Source organism: Globicephala melas, chromosome 3, assembly GCF_963455315.2.
Source record: "Globicephala melas chromosome 3, mGloMel1.2, whole genome shotgun sequence".
Taxonomy (NCBI): Eukaryota; Metazoa; Chordata; class Mammalia; order Artiodactyla; family Delphinidae; genus Globicephala; species Globicephala melas.
In genome coordinates this window covers 68831738-68850853 of record NC_083316.1, presented here as the reverse complement: position 1 = coordinate 68850853, position 19116 = coordinate 68831738, and positions in this window count along the sequence as shown.

Genomic DNA, 19116 nt, shown 5'->3' with positions numbered 1-19116 from the left:
GCCCTCATTCCCACCCCCAAATATCTACTCCTTGCCTGTAAACTATTATGCATTGGTCAGATCTTCTGATCAATTGACAATATCTTTTTGCTGTTACAGAAAGATAAGACAGGAATTTTTACAATAAATGCAGAGGATGAATTACAGGAGGAGCACAAAGATACAATTAAACTCAAGAGATTCCTTCTTTGTTTTAGAGATGACAATCTCCAGTGTAGAATAAAATAAGACAGATGGGAGAAACACAGGAGAAATAATAATTGATAAATGGTAACAATGTCTTATATTTTGACAGTCTGATTCCCAGAAGGACAAGTTGGCAGAAGTTAAAGTAGAATAAGAAAGTAGAGGAGAGCATTCCTGGGATGGGGATGGGGATGAGAAGGTGCCCAGGAGTAGTTTAGGAATCAGGGCTCCAGAAAGAACATCAGTCACTATCCAATTCTTACTCAGATAGGTATGTTAACTGTATTCACTTTTAGTGATGATAAAGGGCCAATCCAACCACCTTTTGTGTCTCTTCATAACTTTTTTCATGCTTCTATACCGGCGCTGGACCATTTTCCTGGGAATGATTAGGTCATCTCTTTTGTTCCTAATCACAAGGCTGAATCTTCTTGATGCTTTTTCTACTAATCAACTCTTCTACCATAGGAATGCAAAGATAGAAGTTGCCCTCTGATCACCTGGAAATATCATATTGTCTTCCATTTTGTTCTAGTTCTAAATGGAGCCCAGTGAGTAAATAAATTGGAGGACAGTGAACTCTGACAGTGAACTATAGCTCTCTGTATCTTTCTTTTACTTGATGCCTCATTACTTGTCGTAATCCACCACTATAATGCAAACTCTTCATAGGCAGAAGCAGTATTTCTCTTGCTTTCTGTTTTATTCCCGGTATATAGCTCAAAGCCCATCAGAGAATGAGAGAGTAAGTGAGTGAATGAGTGACCAAGGAAAATAACAAACAGAATACTCTATGGGAAAACCTGTAAGGATCTGGGTCATTCATTCATTCATAATTATATGCCTTTCTACTTGGAGAAACATTTTTCCTTTCTTTTCAGGATCACAGTTTTGTGACTAAGCATTGGCTTTCATAATGTGTATGTGGAGTTTTCTTCCTCCATTTGACTCAAAGCCCAATCTTGCATAAAAAGCAATCTGTCAGCTTGCTGATGGCTTTTGATCAGTTCCAGCTACACCACTGGGCTTCTTATTTTGGTAAAATATGCCTTTCCTAAATCATTGTGACGAGCCTGCAGTGAGAGTGTTTGCTGCTAACAAAAGAACAGTCTCTAAGACAGAGAGGGACTGTGCAAAGCAGAGCAGAATATTTGCATCCCAGGATCAAAGCCAATGGACTCTAACCGTACAATCATCTAATCCACTGAGCAGGACAGAGGTCACCTCCAGAGAGGAAAATTTCCTTCCCTGATATCTACAGGAAGAGGAGTTGCTAAAGTCTATAGGAACATGACCATGGGAGAAAAATCATGCTGGAAATTGGACAATGGTTCTAGAATACTTGATCACGACATATCAAATTTAGCTAGTCAGAATATTCATTTTACTATTTATTTGTATACTTTACCTTGCTTCTAACAGAAAAGATTTGCCAGAAAATATTCATACCATGAGTTGAAAATTATACCTGTTAGTACAGGAAGACAAAGGCAAGTGTCAGTGAAATATCATATTTGATTTTTGAAATGTTTTGCATTTATGTCTCATCTGTACGTATTTCATGTTTTAGGAATTCACAACATTTCAGAGTGAAACCACACTGTGAAGGCCTACACCTATCTTCTGATTAGAACTCTTCCTGATTCCCATATATTTCATGAAATTTCATGCTTATGCAAAATATTAGCCCAAGGTTAGTTAGAAGTTTTAATATCTCAGTCAGTTAGAAAGTAATTGAGTTGTGAAAAATAATTATTATGTTGTAAAAAAATAAATGATAAAGAAAAAAGATGATAAATTATGCATATTTATTAAGCTAGTATTGGAAAATATTTTAAAACAATAGTTGAATTTACTGAACCAGTATTATGAAATGTTTATTGTAATTTGAATCAATTACTTTTCATTCATTTATTCAGTCTATACACATAGATGAAACATCTTTGTGTCACATACCAGACTTTGTGTGAACCATTATAATTTTGTGGGTGACATATGACTTTCATTTCCTAAGTAAAAAAAAGATTATTAAAAATATTAAATATACAAATGTAGAGAGAGAGAAAATAACAAATTCTCATAAAACCATCAAACAGATTCAATAGTTTTTATGATTTTCCCTCACTTGCTTTATCTAGTCTCCCTCCAATTTTTTCTGAAGTTTTAAAAAACAAATCTCTACATCATGTCATTTTATCACTACATACCTTAATATACATGTATAAAAAAATACAGAAAAGTTCTTATAGAACTGAAGTTCTATTATCATACTTAATAAAATTAAAAATAAACTATTGATATCACCTAAGAGTCTATATTAAAATTTGTCTATGTAATTACTCTTCAATATTATTTGAATTTAAAACTTTTGGGAAAAAGTAATTTAAATTAAAAGGAAGGATGCCTTTTACCAACACAAAAATTACTAAACTTCCTTTTTAAAAAATTCCTGTCTATTTGAAAACATGGTGAAATTTGTTCTCTAAGTATTATTTAATATGTATTTGGATCAGTATTTAAACCAGGTATCTTTTTTAATAGTGTAAATATTTGACTTATTAAATGCCAATTATATCAGTATCCAGATTAAGTTCCCCTTTATTCTCATCTTCGCCTCAAATAAAGTCATGTTTGTTTTCATAAACACTTGAAAACAATCCACTGACATCACTTTGGTGTTTTAACTTGAGGGCGAAGGAACGTGAAACCCTTCCTTTCTTCCGGTTTGTCCCAGGTTTGGATCTATGCTACTGTGAGAATAACAAAGCAATTCAGTGAAACACTGTTTTATAACTATAACAAATGCTAAGGCTAAGACAGGAAACACTGAAACAATTTTCCTGGAGCTTTCTGGTGTCCTTTCCAGGAACCCCAAGTTTAAAAGTAGGCTTTTAGCCACGCTTCCTGCTGAAGAAATTCTGCAAAGATTAGCAGCTTTTCTTCAAATAAATCAAAAAGCTTTTGAAGACTCATCAGTAGCAGCATCAACAAGTGTTTACTGTGCAAAGTTTATTATAAAATACAGTTCCTGCTTTCAAGAAGCTTAGAATTCTGTGGAAGTTTTCATGACTACTTCATTGTGATTCATGTAGCTATGAAGAATCCACTTTATTCCACTATAGATGAAAACCATTGGTTAAAGGTAATCTCCATTTTCATTGTGGCATTTCTGAACCATGATAGGCTGTGAAGTGAAAGAAGTAGATACTCCTCATTGTTAAGATTTAGAAATTGTGGAATCTACCATTTAGAACACTTTTTATAATAAATAGAATGTGTACTTGTTTAGTATATTGGCTTATCTTTATAGTTTGACAGGCCATACCTGCACTTGGCATCTACAACATTTAATCATTCATTCACTCAATATTACAGAGTTCCTATTTTGTCCAGCAACATAAAGCATATCCTAGGAGTACAAATTTAAGTAGTTAAAGTCCCTGATCTCAAGTGGCATACAGTCACTTATGGGAGACACCTGAATTCAGCAATGGTCACAGAATAATAGAAGCAGGAAAACCCTGACTGATGGTCTAGTTTCTCACTGAGTGTCTTGCTTCATCTTTGATGTTATCCTGATTCCACACCTGCCTGTAAAACTCTGTCCTTCCATACATGCTCCTTACATGGTGTCTGATATTTATTTTTAGTCTTACCCTTCCTGGTTCTGGCTTCCTGTTCTATCTCAGCAAGCCACTTCCACCTACAGTCTAGACATGAACCACTTGAAGTTACTTCTAATTCTATGATTTACACATTTGGAAAAGAAAGGAGGAGAACCAGAAGGAGAAGCATATGTCTTACATAAAGGTTAAAGTCTGGATATAGTTTTCTACTGGAGAAGTTTTCATGGAGAAAGTTTGAAAAATTATATCCAGTAAAATGAGAAAATCTTTAAAAAGTTCTAAATAAAAATTTAGAAAATAATTAGTAATATTAAATTCATCAATAAAACTGACTTAAAACAGATGAGAAAATTCCAGCATCAGAACAGCCTTGTCTATCTGTCTGTATCATGGACAATCTTGGGATCAGTTGTATGCATTTTGGCTTCTGATTAGCTTTAGCCCAAGGGCTTAAAGTCTAACAGCCAATTTTCACCATCACAAATTTTTACGATTTCTGTTCATCACTTCTATGGAGTTATGATACTTTCCTGCTAAATATACTTTTTGCTTTCCTTCTACATTTCCTCTCTTGGCTTTTATTACTATGTGTGTTGAAGAGAAGAAAATAAAAATGGAGCAACGTGAAATACTATTAGTTTGCTACATGGGTAATACTTTAGACTAGAGTTTAGGTGTCTAACATTAGTTTGGATTCAAAAGAGCCAAGAGATGTCCTCATCTATCCCACGTTTAAGAGTAACACTTGTAAGTTTTTAATAAAAATGCCATTCTGACTATTTTAACCTGGGCAGTACGAGTAAACAAAATTGTGCTTTGTTTAATTTTTACAAGAAGAGGAGAAGGAATTGGAGGAGGAAGAGAGTACGGTTGACAAAGGAATAAATAAATGCTAGTGAAAATTTGGTTCCTCCTGTTTTTTATTTTTGTTTCACTTAAGCATAATATATTTGAAGGAAAAGCACTGGCTATAATTTCCGGTCTTCCAATCTTAGCCTCTTCTGTAGTTAACATACAAAATTTCAAAGTGGAAACTTCCAAAAGTTTGTAAAACACAATGAAGTGTATTTGTGGGCTAGAAACTAGTATGAGCCTAGCCGAGGTTTAAGAAATCATTCCTGTAATCTGGGCAGTTCTGGCTGCTCACTGCAGCATAGATGCTGTGGACTAATCCAAACAACAGTGAAAACACATTTAACCAGGGAAGAAATAATATTCTAGATTTTAAAATTAAATCATGATTTAGATGAAATTAATATTCATATACAGAACATTTCATCCAAAAACAGCAGAATACACAAGTGCACAAGGAACATTCTCCAGGGTAGATCACATGCTCAGCCACAAAACAAGTCTCAACAAAGTTAAGAAGATTGAAATCATATCAACATCTTTTCTGAATAAAACTCTATAAGACTAGAAATCAACTACAGGGAAAAAACTGCAAAACACACAAACATGTGGAGTCTAAACAACATGCTACTAAACAACCAGTGGCCACCAAAGAAACCAAAGAGGAAATCAAGAAATGCCTGAACACAAATGAAAATGGAAACACAATGATCCAAAATCTATGGGATGCAGGAAAAGCAGTTCTAAGAGGGAAGTTTACAGTGATATAAGGCTACTTAAAAAACAAGAAAAATCTCAAATAAACAATCTAATCTTAAACCTAAAGGAACTAGAAAAAGAATAAACAAAACCCAAAGTTAGTAGAAGAAAAGAAATAATAAAGATCAGAGCAGAAAATAAATGAAATACAGACTACAAAATAGAAAATATCAATAAAATTAAGAGCTAGTTCTTTGAAAAGATAAATAAAATTGATAAACCATTAGCCAGACTCATCAAGAAAAAAGAGAGGGTCCAAATCAATAAAATCAGAAACACAAAAGAAGTTACAACCAACACCACAGAAACACAAAGGATCATAAAAGATTACTATGAAGAACTATATGCCAATAAAATGGACAACCTAGAAGAAATGGATAAATTCCTTGAAATGTACAACCTCCTAAAACTGAACCAGGAAGAAATAGAAAATATGAACAGACTAATTACCAGCAATGAAATTGAATCAGTAATAAAAAAGCTCCGCCAAAACATAAGTCCAGGACCATGCAGCTTCACAACTGAATTTTACCAAACATTTAAAGAAGAGTTAACACGTATCTTTCTCAAACTATTCCAAAAAATTGAAGAAGGAACATTCCTGAGCTCACCCTATGAGGCCAGCATCACCCTGATACCAGAATCAGACAAAGGATCACAAAAAGGAAAATTACAGGCCAATATCGCTGATGAACATAGACGCAAAAATCCTCAACAGAATATAAGCAAACTGAGTTCAACAAGACATTTAAAGGATCATACACCGTGACCAAGTGGGATTTATCCCAGGAACACAAGGAGGGTTTAATATCTGTAAATCAGTCAATGTGTTACACCATATAAACAAACTGAAGAATAAAAATCATATGACCAATCTCAGTAGACACAAAAAAAGCTGTTGACAAAATTCAACATCAATTTATGATAAAACCTCTCAACAAAGGAGATATAGAGGGAGTTCACTTCAATATAATAAAGGCCATATATGACAAACCCACAGCCAACATCATACTCCATGGTAAAAAGCTGAAAGCTTTCCCTCTGAGATCAAGAACAAGGCAAGGATACCAGCTCTCACCACTTTTATTCAATACAGTACTGGAAGTCCTAGGGACAGCAATCAGACAAGAAAAGGAAATAAAAGGAATCCAAATTGGAAAGGAAGAAGTAAAACTGTCGCTGTTCACAGATGACATGATACTATATATAGAAAATCCTAAAGATGCTATCAAAAAACTATTAGAATAAATGAATTCAGTAAAGTTGCAGGATACAAAATAAACATACACAAATCTGTTGTGTTTCTACACACTTATAATGAACTATCAGAAAGAGAAATTAAGAAACAATCCCATTTAAAATTACATCAAAAGAATAAAATACCTAGGAATAAATCTAACCAAAGAGGTGAAAGACTTATACTCTGAAAACTGTAAGACAGGATGAAAGAAATTGAAGAGTACACAAACAAACAGAAATACAAAACATGTTCATGGATTGGAAGAATAAATATCATTAAAATGACCATACTACCCAAGGCATTCTACAGATTCAGTACAATCCCTATCAAAATTCCAGTGGCATTTTTCACAGAACTAGAATAAATATTTCTAAAATTTGCATGGAACCACAAAGGACCCTGCATAGCCAAAACAATCTTGAGAAAGAAAAAAGCTGAAAGTATCACACTCCCTGATAAAAAGCTATAGTAATGAAACCAGCATGCGCTGGCACAAAAACAGACACATAGATCAACTGGAACAAAATAAAGGGCCCAGAAATAAACCCATGCTTACATGATCAATTAACATGACAAAGAAGGCAAGAATATACAATGGGAAATAGATAGCCTCTTCAATAAATGGTGTTGGGAAAGCTGGACAACTACATGCAAAAGAATCAAACTGGACTACTTTCTCATATCATATACAAAAATAAACTCAAAATGGATTAAAGACTTAAATGTAAGACCTGAAACCATAAAAATCCTAGAAGAAAACATAGGCAATACGCTCTTTGACATCAGTCTTAGCAATATTTTTTTGATATCTTTCTGAAACAGCAATTATAAACAAATGAGACTACATTAAATTAAAAGCTTTTGCAAAGCAAAGGAAACTATCAACAAAATAAAAAGGTCTACTAAATGGGAGAAGATATTTGCAAACAATGTATCTGATGAGAAGTCAATATCCAAAACATACAAAGAACTCATACAACTCAACATCAAGAAAACAAACAACCCAATTAAAAAATGGGCAGAGGAACTGAATAGAAATTTTTCCAAAGAAAACAGCTCAGATGGCCAAGAGTCACATGAAAACATGCTCAGAATCACTAATTATCAGCAAAATGCATATTAAAACCAAAATGAGATACCACCTCACACCTGTCAGAATGTCTATTATCAAAAAGACAACAAATAAACGTTGGAGAGGATGTGAGGAAAAGGGAACCCTTGTGTACTGTTGGTGAGACTGTAAATTGGTGCAGCCACTATGGAAAACAGTACTGGAGGTTCCTCAAAAAATTAAAAATAGAAATGCCATATGATCCAGCAATTGCACTTCTGGGTATTTACCTGAAGAAAACAAAAACACTAATTCAAAGAGATATAAGCACCCCTGTGTCACTGCAGCATTTTTTACAATAGGCAAGATACAAAGCAACCTAAATGTGCATCGATAGATGAATGTATAAAGATGTGATATCTATATATCTATATCTATATTCTATATCTATAGATCTAATCTACGTATCTATCTATATACACACACACATATACACACAATGGAATATTACTCAGCCATAAAAAATGAAATCATGCCATTTGGGACAATATGGATGGATCTACAGGTATTATGCTAAGTGAAGTAAGTCAGGCAGGGAAAGACAAATACTCATTGATCTCACTTATATGTGGAATCTAAAAACCAAAACAAACACAGATTCATAGATACAGAGAACAAATGGGTAGTTGCTAGAGGGCAGGGGTGTGGGTGTGGTGAAACAGGTGGAGGGGATTAAGAGGTACAAACCTCCAGTTATAAAATAAACAAGCCACAGGGATGTAATATACAGCATAAGGAATATGGTCAGTAATATTGTAATAACTTTGTATGAAGACAGATTGTTACTAGACTTATGCTGGTGATTATTTTGCAATGTATGCAAATGTCAAATCACTATCTAGTACACCTGAAACTAACATACTATTGTATGTCAGCTATGCTTCAAAAAAAAAGGTGTACAAATAAAAGATTATAATAAAATTAAATTGTCATGATTTTTACCTTAAGAATATCACCTAACATACAGGCATTAACATTAACATCTATGTTTATCAAAATATAAGCTTGGAGGGATAATAAAAATGCCCTGACCTCAGTTTAGTGGAAGGAGGTGCTGGTGTGGCATACCAGTGCTCTGCATTCATCCAAGCCCTTTGCTTACCCTGAAGATAAGAGTAGGACAGAAGTTCCACTGACCAGACAGAGCTCTCATTTCAAAATCTGTTACCCATTCATCTGAAAAAATGAACCTGCTACTTATTGTTTTGGTCTACAGAAAAGAATTTCAAGTGGATTTTAAGAACTCAAAACCATCCAAATTATTCTGGTCTGAACATGATGGCCCCTATAAAAGAATACTTTTTGGGTGATGTCTAGCAGAGTGCCAGTATACTTAAATCATTCATAAGCTCTTTACGACAATGATAGTAATTGAAAAAAAATAGTACTTAATCCTTAACTTTCTATCAGTTTGCTCTGTCCAGCAAGTCATAATATATCTGTGAGTTAGGCTGCTGTGAAAATAATTTACTAAGACCACAAATATTTTGCCCAACATGCTTCCTAGGAGAAAACCAAAGATAAGTATTTGTGAAGAGACACAGTCTGCCAATTAGAATGCTTTGTGAGGGCTTTATTAAAAATTCAGTGTTCCCATCCCCGGTTTTAGCAAAGAAAAACCGGCTGGGCTGACATTTAGCATTCCAAACATCTTTGGAAACTATAGGGTTTATTTATTTAATGGTTAGTTAGTTTGTTTTCATTTCTTTGCTTACAGAATTGTTTACTTGGATCTTTTCAATTATGATTTGTATATGTGAATATATCAAGTTAGATAATTTTATTCCAATCAGTATTATGAATATGTGCACCAGATGCTCTAACACTTTGTTCCGGCATGTTCGGAAGTGGTGGTGTATGTAATGGCCCATCAGAGAATGAGCTTGACCAGTGGGCTAGAGCTGGGCAATGCTCAACACAGGAAGGCTGCAGAAGGATCAAAGAAGGATATACTTAAAATGTCTGTGCTATTTCTCCTTTAAACACCTTGTCCTCCACCTCTTTTCTTCAATCACTTTCCGCTCATCACTAAGGCTGGCTGCTAGATAAGGGAATGGTTTCTTGGCAACCACCCAGTCTCCTCTATCCCACAGCCAGGATGTCCTGCATGTTCTCCCTCTACTGTAGTTCCTCTGCCCTATAGCTCACTGCCATTGCTTTCACAAGCTTCAAGCACTCTGGAAAGGGAAGGCGAGTGTCTTTAAATAAATGCAACCATACGTATTTGTGCTGTTGTTCAACTCTGATTTTTATTTACTCCCATCTCCAGAAACTTTTAAGCTCTTTTTTACCCCAACTGTAAATTATTTTTAACATGCCACTGTAAATCTCCCTCTAAATTCCATTCTGGTTTTTTTTTCCTAATTGAATCCCCTAAACCTTCTTCATTTCCCTGATCATCTCTTACTTTCTGCCTCCACTTCATGCATCATTTTTACCTCTGTATCATCTCGATGGGTTAGTGGAAACAACTGAGAATATGGATGCGCAGTAACTACTGGCTCAACCTCTGTCACCTGCAAGTGATCTTGAGCAGTCACTTTACTTCCCTTTCACTCAAATTTCTCATCTGAGAAACGCGTTAGGCAGGATGATCTATAAAGAATTTTTTCTCCTAAAACTCCCATGAGTCTGTGATTGTTCTTATTCCTCTTGTTCCTCTTGAAGTTTTTAATGTTCATTCTGTGGCAGCTCCATCTCCCCAACCTTTCCCCTGTAGTACTGAATACTGTTCATCAGGCTGAAATTAATTTAATTCAGATTTCTCCTCTTCAAAAGGGATTTTTGAGAGAATAGGATGTGGTCTACAAAGTGAATTATTCTCAGGTGGATTCCATAAGAGTAAGTTCTATCTCCTTGTACAGACTCCTTAAAGTTCCACTAAGTCCCTCTACTGACAGACTGCTCCAAAATGTCCTTAGCATGTATCATCCAAGTTTTTATGTAATCTAAGCTTTCCACCAAAGAATTTTAAAATACCTTGATGGAGCCCTAGAAATGCAACATAGTATGGATAGTAGTTAATGAAGTGAGCTATTCCCAAAAGGGAATTAACAACTTTTGCAAGCAAAGTGACTACATGAAGAAACACAGGTTACAAATGCCTTTGTCAATCTAATCAAAGAAAACCATCACATTTGTCTTTATAAACACGAAGAAACTCCAAAATTAGAACTCAACCTGTGAATACACATATATACTTATATAGGGGTAAAGAATGGTGAGTGGGAGAAAACAGTATTTCTTTGCAAAGCTACAGTTTGTGACAAGCAGGGTTGGGCCACAGAGACACCATTTTTAATATCTGCTGAAGATGTAAGTTTAAAGTCCTACCATTTTTTTCTCTCTATTTTAAATATTTTAGTAGTCAACAATGCTTTCTGTGATATACTTGCTATATTTTGAAAAAAGAAAATGTTTGGCAAATAACTATTTAAAGCCAACCAAAAATCACTAATTGAGACTTTCTATACATTACCAATAATTTCTGTTCTCAGAAATAAAGGAAATATAGTAAGAGGTCTTTAATAACACATTTCTCCTTAAAATATAAACAAAGGTACCATTTTGAACTCAAAAAACTTCACTACTGTGTTACTTACAGCATAAATATAAACACTTTGGGCACTTTTCTTTTAAACTCTAACTGTGAAGAGACAATAAATACACCTAATACTTCTGGAAACAGCAATAAGTTGAGGGTAAATTATAAGGAACAAAATGTCACATAGTTCAACTTTCAAGGTCATTAATATAGAGTATGTATTTACACACATGACACTAACCAGCCCTGAGAGTTTGCTTTGACATTAAATTAGAGATTTTAAAGGCTACTGTGGATAAAAGGTGATAGTAAATAAAGATAGAGTGGTAACAATGTGAATAAAAACATGCTTGAATTTACCATTACATTGAGGGATGGATTCTGTTTTTGCTGGGAACATTCATAACACTATTTCTGTCTAAACAGTATAGGAAAAGAATTCTGTGGCTGTGCACCAGTGATTCTTAAATTTTAGCATGCATCAGTGTCTCTTGAGGGCTTGTTAAAACACATATTGCTGGGTCCCATTCTCAGAGAATTAACTCAATATCTGATGCTGCTCATCCAGGAAACCAGTTTGAGAACTACTGCTGTAGATGATACCCAAAGACCGCCTAGTTCATCCCTCAGCCTTGCACAGGAGGTGGTGAACAAACCATGAATCATGAGCCATGGCTACTAGGTCCCAACTATGTTCAGTATATCATGAGTGATCTAATTTCAAAAGCAGCTCAAATAAACTAGGGGGACTGGGTCATGGGTCAGGGACCCTCAGGAGTAATATGCAGAAGAGTCTTAAAATTGTTCCCTGGTCATAGGAACAGGTACAAGGAATCTGCCACTGGGAGTTATAACCTTCCCCGACACACACAGGCCCTTCAAGGAAATGGTTATTGTTGGTGTTACTGTGGGTGTCACAGCCTTCCCAGCACAGTTCCAACTAAGCAGAGAAGAGACCAAACATCCAAGAGAGATGGAGGCTAAAGAAAGAGCATGGGGTAATGGTGGGTGGAGTGCAGCGCAGCTTCATTTTATTCGTCCAACTTTCCAGTACCCAGTATTGGGCACACAAGAGACATTCAGTACAAGTTGTGTAGAATTAATGAGCTAAACTTTGCCTTTGCTTTTTCTTGAAACACTGTATAATGTTGGGAAAATCACTTCATCAACTTGAGTCCATTTTTTAAAAAAATTGTAAACATAGGGAACATATGTTTATGTATGACTGATTCGCTTTGTTATAAAGCAGAAACTAACACACCATTGTAAAGCAATTATACCCCAATAAAGATGTTAAAAAAAAAAATTGTAAACATGGCCTAGCCATTGTAGGATATTCCGAGAATGAAATGAGATCATAAATGTATCTGTCCTCAGAAATGCATTACAAGTCTAAAAGATGAAAAATTAGAAAGATGTTTCTCTGTTAACCTTTGCAAATATTCCCAGATAATATTTCAGTAACCAAAACAATGCCAAATTTCTCATTGATATTCTTCTATTCAATAAAATGGTTTCTCTACATTGTTAGAATAACATATCCATTCCCGTTTCCTTTTAGGAATGGGACTCAACAAAGGTACTTTCATTAAAAAAAATTTAAATGTGCTTTGTAAACAGTTTTCATTTCTCCTAAATGTTTTAAGCTCAGTATCAAATGAACCATAGGACACACTAGTATTTCTTATTTCTTTATTCTTTCTTGATCTTTCTGTCATACTGGTATTGTTGATTATTCACAACTTTAAATTCTCTCTTCTCACTTTTTTATACCAGTTGTATACCATTATCCTTTTGAGGTTTTTCTTTTCTCTCTGCTGGCTCTCTCACCATTCCTCTACTAGTTTCCCTTCTACCACCCACCCTTTAATGCCAAGTTTCTATACTTTTGTCCTTAGACAGTTTTAATTCTCATTCTGTATACCGCCCTTGGCAATCTTATCCTATTTGTTATGGACTAAATGTTTATGTCCCCCCATCTCGAAATTCATATGTTGAAGCCCTAACCCTTAGTGTGGCTCTATTTGGAGATGGGGACTCTGATTAAGGTTAAATGAGGTCAAAATGGTGGGACATGATCTGATATGATAGGCTTAGCGTCCCTGTAGGAAGAGACACCAGAGACCTCACTCTTTCTCCATGTGCATACACCAAGGAAAGGCCATGTGAGGATATAAGAAGGTGGCTGTCTGTAATGGAGGGAGAGAGCCATTCACAGAAACTGAATTTGCCAGCACCTTGATTTTGAACTTCCCAGCCTTTGAAACTATGAGGAAATAAATTTCTATTGCTTAATCCATTTAGTCTGTGATTTTGTTATCACAGCCTGAGTAGACTAATGCACCACCCATGGCTCTAACACTCCTACCTATGCTGGTGGACAACCAACTCAAGTCTCTTGTCTAAGCTCTGGTTGTGTATTTAGCCATCTGTTTACAAGTTCTGAATAATGAACAGGCAGCTCATACTCCACATATCCAGACAGAATTCATTTCTCTCCCCTCAAACCTGCACCTTTGCATGTGTTGGTTATCTGTGTGACATACTTATCGCCATTTATTCTGTTACCTAAGCAAGAAAACTGGGTATTGTTCTTTCTTATAGATAAGATGTCCGTCTGCCCTCTCCTTTGATCCCTGAAGGCAAAAACCATGTCTTTGGACCTATTTATCTCTAGAATGAGATTAAATACTTGTCAGTCCATAGGCATTTAAAGGTGAATAAATTAATGATTAGGTACCCTCTGTCACTTTGTCCACTGTAATCCCTGTACCTTTGATCCAGCCAGACTGACTCATGTACCAGTTTCCGATGGCCAATGGAAGAAAATTATGGCATCTTCTTATCTGTCACCAAGCACCCTTCTCTGCTAAACTCTCTCCAGATACGCTGTAAACCCACTAGTTTTATAACATGAACATTTAAACTCATAACTGCCTCTAGTTTTTAGTCTTGCATTTCTCCTTTGGACTTGCCACTTCTTTTGATTTTATTTCTCTGGCTTATACTCTCTAAGGATCTTATCATGGAATCCAAACTCTAGCTATGTCTATTCTTGGCATCTTGCAGAAATTCTTTCATTCTAGCTCTAGTCTTGAGACCCTGGCCAGCACCATGGACAGCCTTACTCCGATACTCTTTGAGGTGGGGGATGGATAGGCTTAGTAGTAGTTACTTATTAAGTGTTTACTATGGGCTGGGTTTAAGTGCTAAGTATTTTACATAGAGCATCTCATTCATTTCTCTTATTAATCCTATAAGGAAAGAGTTATTATACCCATGAGGAAACTAAAGTTTAGGGAAATTACATAACTTATTCAAGGTCATACAGCTGATAAGTGACAGAGCACCAATTAGGATCAAGTCAGTCTTAAGCATTATGCTTTAAAACACAACTAAATTTGAGGTTTGTCAATTGACAATTTAGTAGATCAAACCTGAGCATCAGATATGTAATGTGAACCCAGCTTAGAGTCCAACCTGTCAATGCTGTGTAAGTTACCTGTATCATACAGTTCATAGGTTGATGGCTCAACTGCTCTGCAGTGGTCATTAAAATAGATACATGGGCTAAGACCAGGAGCAAAAAGAATCTCAGTTCGGCAAGCTCATGTAGAACACAAAGTTTAATTTCTCACAGAAATAGAAGAGACTCTTTCTGTCACTTACCAGAAGTGATTTAAAAAGATTAATCACCCTTGGGCACTGGATAGTGCTTCCCTAAATGTTTTCAAAAGGAACGTCATGGGCTGAGTCTTCTGTCCCAAGTACAGCTGTGGAACATATAAAATAATTTGCCTTCCATAAAAAGTACTGGTTTGTAATTGCAAATGTAATGGATGAACCAAATGCCACACATGTGACTCTTAAGGAGAGTCCATTTAAAATAATAACCCATTTAGGAATAATCAATTAAAGTACACCCTCTCTAAGCTGTTCCTGGAGGCAGGATGCTTAAACTAGTTTAACAAGAGTGTTATAAAAAGAAACTTTACTAACTGCTTGTTTTATTACTTTCTTTTACAGTTGGCTGTTCTTGCAAATGTGTCAACGTTATTAGGTTAATTTTGTTCTTTATCCTAATGCATTTAATAAGAGGAAATGGAATTGTGTCTTAAAGAGATACTCATTTCTCGTTGGTCAAACTTGGTAGTAACTGTGCAAGGTGGTTTCTCTGAGGGTCAGGACCTCAAAGGAGGTCAAAGGGACACTATGGAATGCCATCGAGAAGTGAGCTGAAGGACCCCTAACAAAAATCTTTTCCTTCCGATGAGCAACCACGTATTTGATGTCTGATTGTCACATGACATTTATGCTGTTAATAACTCCTTTACCTCTGCCCCTCTCTGTAATCACCCTTCCACCATCTTATTAGCAAATTAAGGAATATTACTGTGGACAATGAGTGTTACATGTGTACATGTATTATTGAGTAAAGAGCTTGGAGATACTTGCAAACTAAAATACATCCTATAAAAGATTCTGGGGATTTAAAAATTATCTTATGTAGTTTTTTAACTTATGTTAAATCTTATAAGTAAAAGTTACATGTGTATACTCAGTTAAACATGAGCTTGTCTCCAAATAGCACTCTCAATATAGGGCATAGGCAAAATAACTAGGCCAAATGGCTGATAGGGGCTATCTAAAGATATAGAAATTTTAAATTTTGTATTAAAAATTAAACATAAATTTAAGACCAATTAAATTAATTTTCAAGAATTTTTATCCAGTGAGAAAATTACTTAAGGATCCTATAAGTGGCACCAGGATTTAGCATAGGAGTTCTTGGATGGGGATCCATGAACCCTCTCTTAGGCCCCCAAAAAGTCTGTGAACTTTGATGGGAAAAATATATAGCTTTTATTTCACTAATCTCTAACTAAAATTTATCATTGCCTTCAATTATTAAAATAGGAAAGAAACTAGCAGCATTAGCAATATCTGTGGTCTCAACAACAACAGAAATCACAAATATATTCATATCACTTTACAGTTATGGCAAATATATTGAAATACTGTTATGTTTATTATTTTGAAATTATGGTAGTTATTAAATGCATCACTTGATCTTAATTATTAATAAAGAAGCACATATATTACTATTAGGGTGAACTATATGAAATTGTCAATATTTGCACATTTTTTACCCCCCAAAACTGACAGTTTTATATGGTTCAGCCTAATATGTTAACATTTTGTTTTTAAAATATTTTAACTGTATTTCAGATTTTTTTTTGTATTTTATGCATTTTCTTTTATGCTTTAAAATCATTTTTCTGAAAAGTGTTCCATAGGCACTTCAGAATGCCGAAGGGGTTCATGGTATAAAAGAAGTTTAAGAATGCCGTGGCCAAAGAGTTTTGGCTATTGATTCAGACAGACATTAATTTGACTGCCAGTTTTATCATTTAATAGCTTTGTGACTTTGAGCAAATTATTCAGCTTCCCTATGCCTCAGTTTCCTCGAGTGAAGTAAAGTGGAGGATATACAGTGATTTCCTCATAGAACTAAGGGAAATGCCACATGCTCAGTGAGATAATAGGAAACATGTTACTACTACTCCTACTTTTATCAATCATATTCATTGTTTTTCTTCTTGTTTTAACAAATTCAATAAAGGTGTTATGTGTGTGTGCATGTGTATGTAAATAATTTAATAGTTGTTATGGGTTGAATTGTGTCCCTCCCAAAAGGTATGTTGGAGTCCTAACCGCACATACCTCAGAATGTGACCTTATTTGGAAACAGGGTCTTCACAAGTAAGTAACCAAATTAAAATGAGGTTATTAGTATAGGCACTAATCCAATATAATTGGTGTCCTTATAAAAAGGGGCAAAGGGAATTGTGGACACAGAGACAGATATGACAGAGGGAAGACGATGTGAAGACACAGGGAGAATGCCATCTGAAGACCAGGGATCAGACTGATGCATCTACAAGCCAAGGAATGTCAGAGATATAGGCAAACCTCCAGGAGCTAGGAAGAGGGAAGTAAGGATTCCCCTACAGGTTTCAGAGGGAGCATGATCCTGCTGACACCTTGATTTTAGACTTCTAGCCTTCAGAATGGAGACAATTTATTTATTTCAAGCGACTAAGTTTGTGGTATTTTGTTACAGAGACCCAGGAAACCAGTAAAATAGTATTTAAAATTATTTTAAATTTCTCTAGTTTTGTGTATGGCTTAGTAAACCTTTTTGAACACAATGCAGTTTTGAACACAATGCATTTCTTTATTTGTATGTGGATCCTTTAGGTTTGTTTTTTATTTCCTAACATAAATTAGAAATTAACATTAAAAAAAGCTCATAATGACCATGACTTTCAGAATCATTATAAAAAGGAAATATTGAATGTGCAATGGGAACTGAATTATCCTGATAAATAACCATAACAAAGGCAACATACCAATGATAGTTTATTCCTCATTGGTTAGAGTAATACACTAATATTAATTTGTCATGAAACACAGCCTATTTAAAATGAGGTTTAAGATCACTACTTGCATAGAGCGATGCCATTCAAAGGCGTTGCCTGGAAAAATAAGCTGAAGAACCAATTTCTCTCAGCTCTAAAGGAGTAGCGTTTTGGTAAAATTGGTGTTCCACCTCATATAGTATTATATTCTCCATACAGAAGGTATAGAGAATAAACAAAATCACTAAAATTTGAAAAAAACCTGAAAAGAATTCTTCAGTGTAAGTTTTAAGGAAACAATCATATGTCCTGATATCTAAGATTTCTATCCATATGAAAAAAATATAGGTTTCTGAAATATGGACATAAAACCAAGTTAAGCCATATACAGTCAGCTACTAATGCCTGATTACCGTAACTACATGTAAAGGAAGATTGATCCTGCTTGGGCAGGGTTTGAGTGTCCTTGAATTTATCAAGACAAAAGTCAGCTATTCAAAATATTATTTCTTCTATATGGTACTTTTGTACAGTTACAGCAAAGTTACATCTTTTTCTTTCTCTTGCTTAGGACATAATGCTTTCCCTTTGAGCTTATCTTGAGGTTGTTTGAATGTAAATGAAGAAATACACCACACATTAAAAAAATCACATAATTGCATTTATATTCATTTTTCATCCAGACAATTTTCAGTCCAAATAAAAATAAGATCCCTTCCCATTCTAGTACTCCATGATGCTTTGTGTGCTGTTCTTAGTGAGAATTCATATAGAAATAAAGAACAGCTCACAAAACGCTGAGAAAAAAAATGGTGGTTTCAATCTTCAGTAGCTTCAGAAATATTTTTAAAAATCTGTGAGTGATAACTTCAAAGTACTACCTTAAAAATCCTAAAGGACTTCTGCTTCCCCTTATGAAGAATTAACTTCTAAAGGAATTGCCCCTCTGCTGTAAACAATTAGAAATTCAGGGAAAAAATGAAGTAATTGTTTTTAAACATTGGACTCTAGACAGCACTGGAATGTGATTTCTGAAAGAAGAGAAAGCTGAGCCCTTATGACTGCCCAACTCACTCCCTGCCTGACGGCAGTTTTCAGAAAATAGGTAGGAAAGGAAAGAAACCCAAACAGACTGGAGATCTTATTGCACTGAACGGACAGAGATAAGAGCAGAGGGGAGTGTTTGTGACTGAGTTCTGGAGAGGAGAGAGCTGCACAGAGAGGAAGGTCCGGAGACTGGGACAGAGGGTTTTCTCCAGTTTTGCACTGAGTATGAATATACACATAAGCAAGGTGGATCTCCTGCACGCAGAGGAAAGAACCACCAGAGACCATAGGTCAAACATTCTCAAAGTCACACAGGAGAGAGGATAGTT